The 15268-nt window shown below is 33.7% G+C and overlaps 1 protein-coding gene across 1 annotated transcript in view; it reads right to left on the bottom strand.

Annotated features, from left to right (window-relative positions):
• The window catches only part of ZNF804A (zinc finger protein 804A), a 307201-nt gene that overhangs the window by 234858 nt on the left and 57075 nt on the right, over nucleotides 1-15268 (bottom strand). The gene's annotated exons all lie outside the window — the stretch shown is intronic.

Raw genomic sequence — 15268 nt, 5'->3', positions numbered from 1 at the left:
TTTTAGAACCCACACTCAGGAAAGATAGACCTATAATCAATAAACAATTATACTATGTGTAAGACCTTCATTTGTATGCACTGATTTATATGTCACTGAATCAATAAAGACCCCCCAAACCTCATGTAATTGCATTTCCAGGAAAAAAAAAAAACTGTTCCCAGTGTATCTGCATGAATATAGAAATGGTTATTTATCCTTTGGAGACTGCCGCGATTGCTAATACATGAACTCTTTTATATACAGCTGACCCTTGAACAACTGGGGCATTAATCTGTGTATAATTTATAGTTGGCCCTCTGGTATCCATGCTCCTTCCACATCCGTGGATTCAACCAACTGCAGACGGTGTAGTACTATAGTATTTACTACTGAAAAATATCCCCATATAAGTGGACCTGCACAGTTCAAACACAGTTGTTCAAGGGTCAACTGTAGTTTATTTTTTGTCTCATAATCCTCTTTTCATACAATAAAAGGGAGAGGCTAGTTGTTACTTTTGTTTTCAGCAACCACCAGTAAATAACCCTCACAAGGCTCGGGAAAGTAGGTACACGCTGGAGACCAGGTATAGGGCTCAGTATCTCTTCAGCAAATGGTACCAAATAAGGAATGGTGTCCCTTAGATAGTCCACTGATCAGGAAAGAAGCTTACTTGACAAAATCCACAGTCTAATCCTAGGCTTATCAATCTTAGGGCAATAGTAATTCCAATGTTAATGACTTAAATTGAAAAATTAGACATTATTTCTATTGACATAATATACCCTCTTTTTGTCTGTAGATACATTGTTGTCTCTAGGTATTTTAAATAATAGGCAACTTCAATCAGGAAGGGAATTTGACCTTTGGTTGATCTTGTACAATCTTTTCAGTCAAGTAGTATAACTTTCCAAATAGCTCTTGAAACAAATATTTTTGCTTTCTTCAAGGACTGAAATAGCATATTTCATGATTCTTCAAACCTTCTGAGTGGCTCCTGTTGCTTCTAGCAACTAAATTTCCTGTCAAGCTTTTATTGTGAAAAAAAAACCCCAGAAAACCATAGGTTTTGTTTTGAAAATTGGTGGGTGAAGGAAGTAATAATGTTATTTCAATTATGTAATCAACTAAAGGCTGATGTTCTGTTTAAATGCAATTGTAAGGAAAAAGTAAACAAAATGTCACTGTATTTGATTTATAATTTATTATAAACTCATAGAAATTAATGTCTTTGAATTGCTATGGGAGCTCATAAATGTTCTAATTAACCTTCCTTAATTTACATCTGAGATAATTGGAGCTCATTTTTTCTAAAATTGATTCTTTTACCTTTTGTTAATCTTCTTTGAAGAGATAACACTAAAAATTAGTTCACATTCCAAGAGATCACATTGCCTTAAAGCAATGAGTACTGATTTTAAGACTGCTTAATCTTTCGACATTTTTAAAGACTGTTTTTGATAATTTGAAGATATTTTGAAAAGAATATTTTTTTATTTTGGTTGGATAAATTATATGATAGCTTTTAAGAAATTTTAAAGGATTTTCATATGAAAAAAATATTTTAATGCTCAAGAGTTCTGTGATATGTGAATTAACATATGCATCCCCATATGAAAACACAGATTTTTAGAGATTTGCTAACTGTATTAAGTTACAGTTAAAAACCTAAGAAGAGATCTAACTCAAATAAATTGTTGATCTTAACTCTTCAAAAGCTTTTCCTCTTCTAATATGTACATGAATGTTTGAGGGCCCTTTTGTATATGTAATCCTCCCAGAAGGCAATGCTCCTATGCAATACACTATTATATCCTTATTGCTCTCAGGATAGTGCCTTGGACACAGTAGACCTTCAACCATAATTTCAGATGAAATAAATCATTACAGGTCAGTATGTGTGTGAGGTTTGTCAAAGATAAAAATCTAATACTGGCTAACTGGTTAAAGGAAGAATAGAGACCTAAAAAACCATGAATTACTCACTGGTGCTTCACAAATGCTGAACATCCATTGAATCAAAGAAATAATGTTACTGAAAGTTAATGAAAGTCAGTACTGTAGACCTCAATCTTGAAATGTCATGAAAAATTAGAATATTTGTTAATAACTAAAGACAATATTAATTAATGAATAATATAAAACAAATCAATAGTATAGCCTTAAAAGGCTACATTTCTTGAAAATTCAATATACAGCACTAAAATACAAATTATAGTCAAACTCTTAGATTTCCTACCTCATACTATGCATTTTAAGGTTAGCACGTTTCACAAAAGAATTCGAGTTATCTACTACTTTGGATTATTTGCCTTCCTAGACCCTCAATGTTATAAACATTTGAAAGTTAAATGTATCATTATTACAATCACAACCAAAATTTATATGTGGTTAACAAAACCTATGTTCTATGCAATTATCTTGTGGAACTACTTCCTAGATGGCCAGTTTTCTGCAATTCAATTTGTGTTGCAATGTATTTTGTGAACAAATATTTTCTTCCAGTTAAGATACCCAAGGAAGTAAATTTTGACATTGATGCAAAGGGAATAACTAATAAATTTCACATGCACATGAACATTATGATAGACTACTGTAAATGCAAAATTAATGTGTCAAGTTAATTTCCCTCCCTTGCCTCTGGCTAATTGGCACTAATTAAATTTTATGCTAACCTGCCTGAGATGATAGCATACAATCTGGAAATTTAGAATTTTTGCTGACATGAGAAAACATATTCATACAACTGCTGCAATACAAAATAACCACAAAACCATTTTACCATAGTGTTTAATTGTATTATAACATATAATTAAAATTGGGAGTGTATGGATATAATTTTTCATCTTAGATATTGATCAATTATTCATTTTTCTATTTGTACATTTTTTTCCATTGAATTTGGTTAGCTAAAAATTTAGTGTACCTGTATTTTGAATCTGGTGTAATAGATTATAATACTGTACTTGCAGATGTAACATACTTCTTAGTATTTCTGTGTTTGCTTTGCAATGACTATGTCTTCCTAGCTTCTGAAGAACGAATATATTGTGAAGTTAATTTAAAAGACCATCTATTTTGATATTTTGAAATAAATAAAATTTATGACATACAATATTAAAGTCTGCAATAAATGAAATGTACACTCACATTCAATTATATTTCCTTATACACTGAAATTGCTCTGTACATGTTTGTTATTGGGAACAGGAAACTTTTCAAAATAAATGAACATTTTGTATTAAACGTACAAATCTTCTTTGAAAAGTAACTGTGATCGGCAGAATTTTGGCCTCCATCATCTCCACCTCTTGGTGTAACTCCTGTTATTATATTTTATGTTACATTACAAAATGGACTTTGCAGATGTAACTAAGTATACTAACCAGCTGATCTTAAAATAAGGAAATCATTCTGTATTATTTAGGTGAGTAATTACATAAGCCCTTAATGGTAGAAGGGGGAAGCAGAAAAGGAAACCAGAAAGATATGTGACAGAGGGGGAAGTCATTAAATTCAAAGCATGAGGACTCATGATGCACCTTTTCTGAGTTGAATTATAACATTGCGGGTCTAGGAAGGCAAGTAATCTAGCCACATGAGAAAAAAATGCAGGCAACTCCAGAAGCAGAGTGGCCCCTGACTGACAATCAGCAAAGAAACAGGGACCTGAGTCCAACAACCTCAAGGAACTGAATTTAACCAACAAACTGAGTGAGTCTGAAAGTAGATTAATTCCCTAGATCATTGAGACAAGAGCCCAGCCCTTCTGACACCTTGATTAGACTCTTGTGAGAACCTGCAGAGATAATCCAGCCACGCCATGCCAGACTTCTGCCAAACAGAGCTGTGAGATAATAAGTGTTGTTTTAAGCTTCTAAATGTGTAGTAATTTGTTACACAGAGAGAGAAAATGAATATAGTAACTCAAGTCAATATCTCCAAATCAAAATTCCCATCTTTATGAGTTCTTTCCACAGGTGACTGCTTAGGTGAAGAGAATGGGATTTTTTTTTTTTCTCAAAAGATCCTTGAGCAAATGTGGTAAAATGTTACGGATTAGAGAATCTGAGTTATGAAAGTGTTCACTGTAATACTAATGTATTCAAATGTTTTCAAAATATGTTTGGGTAAATTAATAAAATGAGTATTATATAGATTTTCTACAAATAGCATTCCAAATACCTCCCTTGAAGTTTTCAAATATTATAAGATTACAAATAAATTGAGGGACTTCCCTGGTGGCACAGTGGTTAAGAATCTGCCTGCCAATGCAGGGGACACGGGTTTGAGCCCTGGTCCGGGAAGATCCCACATGACGCAGAGCAACTAAGCCCATGCATCACAACTACTGAGCCTGAGCTCTAGAGCCTGCAAGCCACAACTACTGAGCCCACGTGCTGCAACCACTGAGGCCCACGCGCCTAGAGCCTGTGCTCCACAACCAGAAGCCACTGCAATGAAAATCCCACGCACTGCAACAGAGAGTAGCCCCCACTCGCCGCAACTAGAGAAAGCCCGTGCACAGCAATGAAGACCCAACACAGCCAAAATAAATAAATAAATAAAATTAATTTATTAAAAAATAAATAAATAAATTGAAAGGAAAAAGTAATGCATTATTCAAAAAGACTTGGTGGATCAAATTAAGGGTTGTCCCATGGTTAAATGGCATGAGATATCTGACATCATTTTCCATCTTTATAAAGCCCTTATTCAATTTTTTCAGAAATTGCATGTGTCATGATCCTCAATTATGATGTAAGTTTAAAATGATTTTCCATAGTCACATTTATTATTTACTGCTCTGTATTTTCACATAACCACTAAAATTATTTTGGTATGAGCTTCAGATAAGATGAATTAAGTCTCAGCACAGATAATGATAGAAACTTCTAATGAATATTTTCTTTAATTAAAAGTGCAGTAAATGAAACATTATTAAGTATCCTGATTGTAGTGAATTCTCATCCATATATCATGCAAATATTTAACAACACTATTCAATGGATGATGCATTTCTCAAATAACCAAAATACTATAAGGAATCAATAAGCTTTACTTCAATAACTTTATGTGGGCAAATAACAAAATTATTTAATAATTATATAGCATATCCTCAGTTGAATAATTAGGTCATTTTAGTACGTAAATCTATGTCTAAACATAAATATTTTCAGAAATATTCATATTTTCATTTCCTTTCCTCTTCTTTTTTCCTTAAGTTTAGGCTGTACATTGGTCTTATTTCCTAATTTTATTTTTCTGTGCCTTTGAAACTTCAAGTCTCAGTACAACTTTTCTGACCAAGTTTCTCACCCCAAATTTGCAGCAAGAAATTTAGTTTGGGGAAACATACACACAAAAGCATATAAACAACATCTTTTCTTGTTTGTTGAGTTTGAAATGAGAAAGAGAAAAACAGCCCCTGACATCTTGGAACTAGTGTGGCATCCACAGATGAGCCTTCTTGTTCTCCTGCTGAACATAAGCAATTTTGCAAATCATCAATACCAAGTAAGGCCACTTTATCACCATTATGGGCCAAACAAACATAAGAGCTAACTGTAATCATATCTGAACACAGACAGAATCATGTACATTGTCTAAAACACAAAATGATCAGCATCCTCCAGCTAATAGGAATCACGGCTGCTGCTTTACTAATTACAGATTTATCCTCTAATTTTCCCTTCTTCTTGATAAGATTTATAATAGCCAATCATAACAACACCCTGCTTCTTAATTTGGATAAAGGCCTCTTCCTTAAGTCTTTCCCTAAATCATCTAACACAAGCCCAAATTCTATAATAAGTCGCTCTAACACTCTGTTACTAATACGCCACACAATTCCCCATGGTCAGGTGTTTCAATGAGTTGCATGAGCAATAAAGGATGCTTGTTCAAGCTCATATGTGTTCCTGGTAGTGTTTGGCAGAAGGGCAATGACAGACAAGTTGGAAGTTCAGATAGTAAATTACTAAAAGTATTGCTTCTATGAAGTTCTGGTTTATGATAGCCAGAGACTCCCTGGAATTTTATATTTGAACAACAGCAACAACAAATGAAGAAAGGGCTACATGGGAAAGCATAATACAATATATTAAAGTTCAACAAATGAAAACAATTGGAAGTTGCAACACACGTAAATAGTCTAAGATGCAGCTTATTTTAGATTTGCTTCAATAGTGACAATACCACTAAAAATGTGTCTATTAAGTAGTAGACACATTCTATCTTAATGAGGTACTTCTGCTTGATTGGATAAGAACCATACTAAGAAATTTTCATAGGACTCCTTCTTTTGTTTCCTTTTTGTTTCGTTTACCCATCTGTGGATTTTTCTGTGAAAATTAATTTGAGGAAAAGCATCAGTTAAAAACTGCACGAAAATGCCATTTAAACTCTATATTCAAATGGCAGTGAAAGAAAAATCTAACAATGGCATTATTAAAGCCAAACAGCAAGCTTAAGGAAACTTCACATTCAACAATGGAAATGGTTTGAAGTTTCAATTTGCTATAATTGTATAATTATAAATTATAATTTATAAATTTTATAAGTTACAAAATTTTAATTTATTATTGGCATAAGCGCTGAAGGGAATCTTCTCAACTTCTCTTTTAGGTAGTGTACAGTAATTTGAACATATATCCCCCTATTATCAAGAGGTGAATATTAAGTTCAAAAATTTAAAAATCAGAAAAGAACAATACTTCTGTCTCCAACTGCATCTCCAAGAGGTTAAACCACAAGAAGAAAATCTAATAAAAAAAATCAATGTCATCTGATTAAGGTGGCTTTCAATTCAGTAAAATGAGCAGTCCTGCATTAGGCAAGACTTGTGCTTTATTTGTGGCAAAGTAAGTTTTGTGTATGTGTGTGTGTGAAAATAAAGGCATCATACAAAGAAAATCTGTATCACTTGTAGTACTGTAAATATGACTCTATTTCATGTGCTGTGAAATTAAACGTGAAATTTAATATTTATTTTTATATAACTTTAATAACCAGGAATATCTTACTACCTTGGAAAGTATTGTTTATTTTAGCATCATCACCCAAGATCAGTTTTCTCGCCAGAAAATATTTATCAATTTATAAGTTTAATTTTAAGTTGTGAAATCTAACACTTATTTGGAAGTGTATTTTATTAACTGGGATGGAAATACCTTATTATATTGAAAAGGACTATTGCTTCTTTTAGCATCATCACCTACAGTTAGTTTTTATCACCAGAAAACATGTATCTTCTTAGTAAGTTTAAGTTTGCACTACATCTAGAAAATGTGTTCTCCTGGCTTACAAATACTGAGATAACTTTTACTGGTAGTCCATTTTTGATACTGGAAGCTACTTAAGATAGGAGTGATTAGTGGATATTTGGTCATGTTCCACATTCCAGTGCTCTTTAAGTGTTAAAATGGAGAAATATGTTACTACTTCTTAAAATTCCTGATGTCCCTTTAAAAATAAAGACAAAAACAAACATATAAAAGCCCTTTCCATCAAACTTCCCTTATCTGGATTTGAGAATATAAATCGTTGATAAAAAAGCTTTCTCGAATGTTTGATCATTTAAAATATTTTTCTCTGTGTTCCTCAATTATTTGTATGTATTGGTAAATAAAATGAAGCATAAAGATTTGAACAAATTTTAAAGGGAAGAAATGATAAAAACTAAGTCTTATTTTATTGAAAAATACCAGCTAAGTCTTTTGTCATGGAAAGATAGGTAAATATGAGACTCTAATTTATATATATATATATATATATATATATATATATATATATATATATATACTAAAATACATATAAAAGATGAAGGCAAGTTTAGCTTAGAGAAAATAAATGTCCTGTGAAAGTGTTCAATATAGAATGGATTCATTTTATAAAACGTTTTGAATCCCTTGATAAAAAGGAAAAAGACATGACGTCATTGAAACAGAAGACAAAAGGCTCAGATGAAAGAAAAGAAAAAGACAAAAGAAATGGGACTCAGATAATATTTAAAATATAATTGGGGATTAAAATGCAGCTAGATGCACAAGAACTGTGGAAATGTAGAAGAAAAAGAATAATTAAAAATAATGATTATATATATATTATAATATATAAGTAAAACCACACCAATAAGAATAGAAATAAAGTCCAAAATCATAGTTAAAGATAATTCTCTTTTTTTTTAAATTAATTAATTTATTTATTTTGGCCACTCCACGTGGCTTGTGGGATTTTAGTTCCCTAACCAGGGATCGAATCTGGGTGCTGGCAGCAAGAGCAAGGAGTCCTAACCACTGGACCATCAGGGTATTCCCTGAAGATAATTTTCTGATCAAAAAAGAGACTTGAAATGGAAAATGATAAAGGTATACTGTGTTCCCAGCAAAATAGTTAAAAAAAAAAAAAAAAAAAACTTCCAGCAAGCAGCAAGCATTTGGAAAGTTAAATAATTCTGACATCAAACACATTAGATAATTTAGAAACAGTAGTTTTATTCTTCAACCCCAGAATATATTGATTATTGGGTGGAAGAGAGGAAAACCTTGGGGATGGGATAAAAGCACAATAAATTCACCACCTTACACAGGGAGACAATTGAAGGTATCTTTTTTTGTAACTTAAATGATTGGGACGTAGAAACTGAATCACATCTTTTGTAAAGTTGCAAGGCAATTACTATCAGGAATATTTTAAAGATTTTTACTTTCAAAAATATTGAATAAATTAAAACAGTAAAATAAGAAAACATTATATGGCAAATGAAAGACTAAAAAAGCATACACAAATATAATACTAAGATAATACTATGATCAGCAAAATAAGAAAAAAAATTAACAGTTCTGTAAATTTATAAAAATATGTAAAACTCCCAAATGAAAATAAAGAGATGTTTACACTGAGTTTTTAAAAGAGAGTTAAATAGCCCTTGTCTGTCGCATCATTTGCAAATATTTTCTCCCATTCCGTAGGCTGTCTTTTCATTTTTTTAATGGTTTCCTTTGCTGTGCAAAAACTTGTAAGTTTGATTAGGTCCCATTTGTTTATTTTGTTTTTATTTCTATTGCTTTGGGAGACTGAACTAAGAAAATACTGGTACGACTTACGTCACATAATATTTTGCCTATGCTCTCTTCTAGGAGTTTATGGTGTCATGTCTTATGTTTAAGTCTTTAAGCCATTTTGAGTTTATTTTTGTGCATGGTGTGAGGGTGTGTTCTCACATGATTTACATGTAGCTGTCCAACCTTCCCAGCACCACTTGCTGAAGAGACTGTCTTTTTCCCATTTTTATATTCTTGCCTCCTTTGTCAAAGATTAATTGACCGTAGGTGTGTGGGTTTATTTCTGGGCTCTCTATTCTTTTCCATTGATCCGTATGTCTGTTTTTGTACCAATACCCCACGGTTTTTGTTACTGTAGCTTTGTAGTATTGTCTGAAGTCTGGGAGAGTTATGCCTCCTGCTTTGTTTTTTTTCTCCTCAGGTTGTTTTGGCAATTCTGAGTCTTTTATGGTTCCATGTAAATTTTTGGATTATTTGTTCTAGTTCTGTGAAAATGTCATGGGTATTTTGACAGGGATAGCATTAAATCTGTAGATTGTTTTGGGCAGTACAGCCATTTTAACAATATTAATTCTTCCAATCCAAGAGCATGGGATATCTTTCCATTTCTTTGAATCCCCTTTAATTCCCTTTATTAATGTTTTATACTTCTCAATGTATAAGTCTTTCACTTCCTTGGCCAGGTTTACTCCTAAATTTTTTTTTTTTTGGTTATTTTAAAAGGTATTGATTTTTTTTAATATTCCCTTTCTGATATTTCATTGTTTGTGAAAAGAAATGCAACCGTTTTTGAATGTTGATCTTAATCTCCAAAATATACAAACAGCTCATACAACTCAACAATAACAAAACAAACAACCTAATCAAAAAATGGGCAGAAGACCTTAATAGACATTTCTCCAAAGAAGCTCTACAGATTGCCAACAAACACATGAAAGAATGCTGAACATCATTAATCATTAGAGAAATGCAAATCAAAACTACAATGAGGTACCACATCACACCGGTCAGAATGGCCATCACTAAAAACTCTACAAATAAGAAATGCCAGAGAGGGTGTGGAGAAAAGGGAACCCTCCTACACTGTTGGTGGGAATGTAAGTTGGTGCAGCCACTATGGAAAACAGTATGGAGGTTCCTCAGATAGCTAAAAATAGAATTACCATATGATCCAGCAATCCCACTCCTGGGCATATACCCAGACAAAACTATAATTCAAAAAGCTACATGCACAGAGGGCAGACAGCAAAAGCAAGAAGAACTACAATCCTGCAGGCTGTGGAACAAAAACCACATTCATAGAAACATAGACAAGATGAAAAGGCAGAGGGCTATGTACCAGATGAAGGAACAAGATAAAAACCCAGAAAAACAACTAAATGAAGTGAAGATAGGCAACCATCCAGATAAAAAATTCAGAATAATGATAGTGAAAATGATCCAGGACCTTGGAAAAAGAATGGAGGCAAAGATCGAGAAGATGCAAGGAATGTTTAACAAAACTTAGAAAAATTAAAGAACAAACAAACAGAGACAAACAATACAATAACTGAAATGAAAACTACACTAGAAAGAATCAATAGCAGAATAACTGAGGCAGAAGAACGGATAAGTGACCTGGAAGACAGAATGGTGGAATTCACTGCTGCGGAACAAAAGAAAGAAAAAAGAATGAAAAGAAATGAAGACAGCCTAAGAGACCTCTGGGACAACATTAAACGTAACAACATTCGCATTATAGGGGTCCCAGAAGGAGAAGAGAGAGAGAAAGGACCCAAGAAAATATTTGAAGAGTTATAGTCGAAAACTTCCCTAACATGGGAAAGGAAATAGCCACCCAAGTTCAGGAAGCACAGAGAGTCCCATACATGATAAACCCGAGGAGAAACACACCAAGACACATAGTAATCAAACTGCAAAAAATCAAAGAAAAAGAAAAATTATTGAAAGCAACAAGGGAAAAATGACAAATAACATACAAGGGAACTCCCATAAGGTTAACAGCTGATTTCTCAGCAGAAACTCTACAAGCCAGAAGGGAGTGGCATGATATACTTAAAGTGATGAAAGGGAAGAACCTAAAACCAAGATTACTATACCTGGCAAGGATCTCATTCAGATTCGATGGAGAAATCAAAAGCTTTACAGACAAGCAAAAGCTAAGAGAATTCAGCACCACAAAACCAGCTCTACAACAAATGCTAAAGGTACCTGTCTAAGTGGAAAACACAAGAGAAGAAAAGGACCTACAAAAACAAACCCAAAACAATTAAGAAAATGGTCATAGGAACGTACATATCTATAATTACCTTAAACGTGAATGGATTAAATGCTCCAACCAAAAGACACAGGCTTGCAGAATGGATACAAAAACAAGACCCATATAGATGCTGTCTACAAGAGACCCACTTCAGACCTAGGGACACATACAGACTGAAAGTGAGGGGATGGAAAAAGATATTCCATGCAAATGGAAATCAAAAGAAAGCTGGAGCAGCAATACTCATATCAGATGAAATAGACTCTAAAATAAAGAATGTTACAAGAGAGAAGGAAGGACACTATATAATGATCAAGGTATCAATCCAAGAAGAAGATATAACAATTATAAATATATATGCACCCAACATAGGAGCACCTCAATACATAAGGGAACTGCTAACAGCTATAAAAGAGGAAATCGAAGGTAACACAATAATAGTTGGGAACTTTAACACCTCACTTACACCAATGGACAGATCATATAAAATGAAAATAAACAAGGAAACAGAAGCTTTAAATGACACAATAGACCAGGTATATTTAATTGATATTTATAGGACATTCCATCCAAAAACAGCAGATTACACTTTCCTCTCAAGTGCACATGGAACATTCTCAAGGATAGATCACACCTTGGGTCACAAATCAAGCCTCAGTAAATTTAAGAAAATTGAAATCATATCAAGCATCTTTTCTGATCACAACGTTATGAGATTAGAAATGAATTACAGGGGAAAAAACGTAAAAAACACAAACACAAGGAGGCTAAACAATACGTTACTAAATAACCATGAGATCACTGAAGAAATCAAAGAGGAAATCAAAAAATACCTAGAGACACATGACAATGAAAACACGACGATCCAAAACCTATGGGATGCAGCAATAGCAGTTCTAAGAGGGAAATTTATAGCTATACAAGCCTACCTCAAGAAACATCTCAAATAAACAATCGAACCTTACACCTAAAGGAACTAGAGAAAGAAGAACAAACAAAACCCACAGTTAGCAGAAGGAAAGAAATCATAAAGATCACAGCAGAAATAAATGAAATAGAAACAAAGAAAACAATAGCAAAGATCAATAAAACTAAAAGCTGGTTCTTTGAGAAGATAAACAAAATTGATAAACCACTAGCCAGACTCATCAAGAAAAAGAGGGAGAGGACTCAAATCAATAAAATTAGAAATGAAAAAGGAGAAGTTACAACAGTCACCGCAGAAATACAAAGCATCCTAAGAGACTACTACAAGCAACTGTATGCCAATAAAATGGAAAAACTGGAAGGAATGGACAAATTCTTAGAAAGGTATAACCTTCCAAGACTGAAGCAGGAAGAAATGTAAAATATGAACAGACCAATCACAAGTAATGAAATTGAAACTGCGATTAAAAATCTTCCAACAAACAAAAGTCCAGGACCAGATGGCTTCACAGGTGAATTCTATCAAACATTTAGAGAGGAGCTAACACCCATCCTTCTCAAACTCTTCCAAAAAATTGCAGAGGAAGGAACATTCCCAAACTCATTCTATGAGGCCACCAACACCCTGATACCAAAACCAGACAAAGATACTACAAAAAAAGAAAACTATAGACCAATATCACTGATGAATATAGATGCAGAAATCCTCAACAAAATACTAGCGAACAGAATCCAACAACACATTAAAAGGATCATACACCATGATCCAATGGCATTTATCCCAGGGATGCAAGGATTCTTCAATATATGCAAATCAATCAATGTGATACACCATATTAACAAATAGAAGAATAAAAAAAATATGATCATCTCAATAGATGCAGAAAAAGCTTTTGACAAAATTCAACACCCGTTTATGACAAAAACTCTCCAGACAGTGGGCATAGAGGGAACCTGCCTCAACATAATAAAGGCCATATACGACAAACCCACAGCAAACATCATTATCAATGATGAAAAACTGAAAGCATTTCCTCTAAGATCAGGAACAAGGCAAGGATGTCCACTCTCACCACTATTATTCAACATAGTTTTGGAAGTCCTAGCCACGGCAATCAGAGAAGAAAAACAAATAAAAGGAATACAAATTGGAAAAGAAGAAGTAAAACTGTCACTGTTTGCAGATGACATGATAGTATACATAGAGAATCCTAAAGATGCCACCAGAAAACTACTAGAGCTAATCAATGAATTTGGTAAAGTTTCAGGATAAAAAATTAATGCACAGAAATCTCTTGCATTCTTATACACTAATGATGAAAAATCTGAAAGAGAAATTAAGAAAACACTCCCATCTACCATTGCAACAAAAAGCATAAAATACCTAGGAATAAACCTTCATAGGGAGACAAAAGACCTGTATGCAGAAAACTATAAGACACTGATGAAAGAAATTAAAGATGATACCAACAGATGGAGAGATATACCATGTTCTTGGATTGGAAGAATCAATATTGTGAAAATGACTATACTACCCAAAGCAATCTACAGATTCAATGCAATCCCTATCAAATTACCAATGGCATTTTTTATGGAACTAGAACAAAAAATCTTAAAATCTGTATGGAGACACAAAAGACCCTGAATAGCCAAAGCAGTCTTGAGGGAAAAAAATGGAGCTGGAGGAATCAGACTCCCTGACTTCAGACTATACTACAAAGCTACATTAATCAAGACAATATGGTACTGGCACAAAAACAGAAACGTAGATCAATGGAACAAGATAGAAAGCCCAGAGACAAACCCATGCACCTAGGTCAACTAATCTATGACAAAGGAGGCAAGGATATACAATGGAGAAAAGACAGTGTCTTCAATAAGTGGTGCTGGGAAAACTGGACAGCTACATGTAAAAGAATGAAATTAGAACACTCCCTAACACCATACACAAAAATAAACTCAAAATGGATTCAAGACCTAAATGTAAGACCAGACACTAAAACTCTTAGAGGAAAACATAGGAAGAACACTCTTTGACATAAATCACAGCAAGATCTTTTTTGATCCACCTCCTAGAGTAATGGAAATAAAAACAAAAATAAACAAATGGGACCTAATGAAACTTCAAAGCTTTTGCACAGCAAAGGAAACCATAAACAAGACAAAAAGACAACCCTCAGAATGGGAGAAAATATTTGCAAACAAATCAATGGACAAAGGATTAATCTCCAAAATATATAAACAGCTCATGCAGCTCAATATTAAAAAATAAATAACCCAATTCAAAAATGGGCAGAAGACCTAAACAGACATTTCTCCAAAGAAGACATACAGATGGCCAAGAAGCACATGAAAAGCTGCTCAACCTCACTAATTATTAGAGAAATGCAAATCAAAACTACAATGAGGTGTCACCTCACACCAGTTAGAATGGGCATCATCAGAAAATCTACAAACAACAAATGCTGGAGAGGGTGTGGAGAAACTGGAACCCTCTTGCACTGTTGGTGGGAATGTAAATTGATACAGCCATTATGGAGAACAGTATGGAGGTTCCTTGAAAAACTAAAAATAGAACTACCAGATGACCCAGCAATCCCACTACTGGGCATATACCCTGAGGAAACCATAATTCAAAAAGAGTCATGTATCAAAATATTCATTGCAGCTCTATTTACAATAGCCAGGTCATGGAAGCAACCTAAATGCCCATCGACAGACGAATGGATAAAGAAGATGTGGTACATATATACAATGGAATATTACTCAGCCATAAAGAGGAATGAAATTGGGTCATTTGTGGAGATGTGGATGGATCTAGAGACTGTTATACAGAGTGAAGTAAGTCAGAAAGAGAAAAACAAATACCGTATATTAATGCATATATGTGGAACCTAGAAAAATGGTACAGATGAACTGGTTTGCAGGGCAGAAATTGAGACACAGATGTAGAGAACAAACGTATGGACACCAAGGGGGGAAAGTGGCCGGGGGGGTGGGGGTGGTGGTGTGATGAATTGGGCGATTGGGATTG

The sequence above is a fragment of the Balaenoptera ricei genome, chromosome 7, assembly GCF_028023285.1.
Source record: "Balaenoptera ricei isolate mBalRic1 chromosome 7, mBalRic1.hap2, whole genome shotgun sequence".
Lineage (NCBI taxonomy): Eukaryota > Metazoa > Chordata > Mammalia > Artiodactyla > Balaenopteridae > Balaenoptera > Balaenoptera ricei.
The sequence above is the reverse complement of the archived record's forward strand: the minus strand, read 5'-3'. Positions and strand labels throughout refer to the sequence as shown.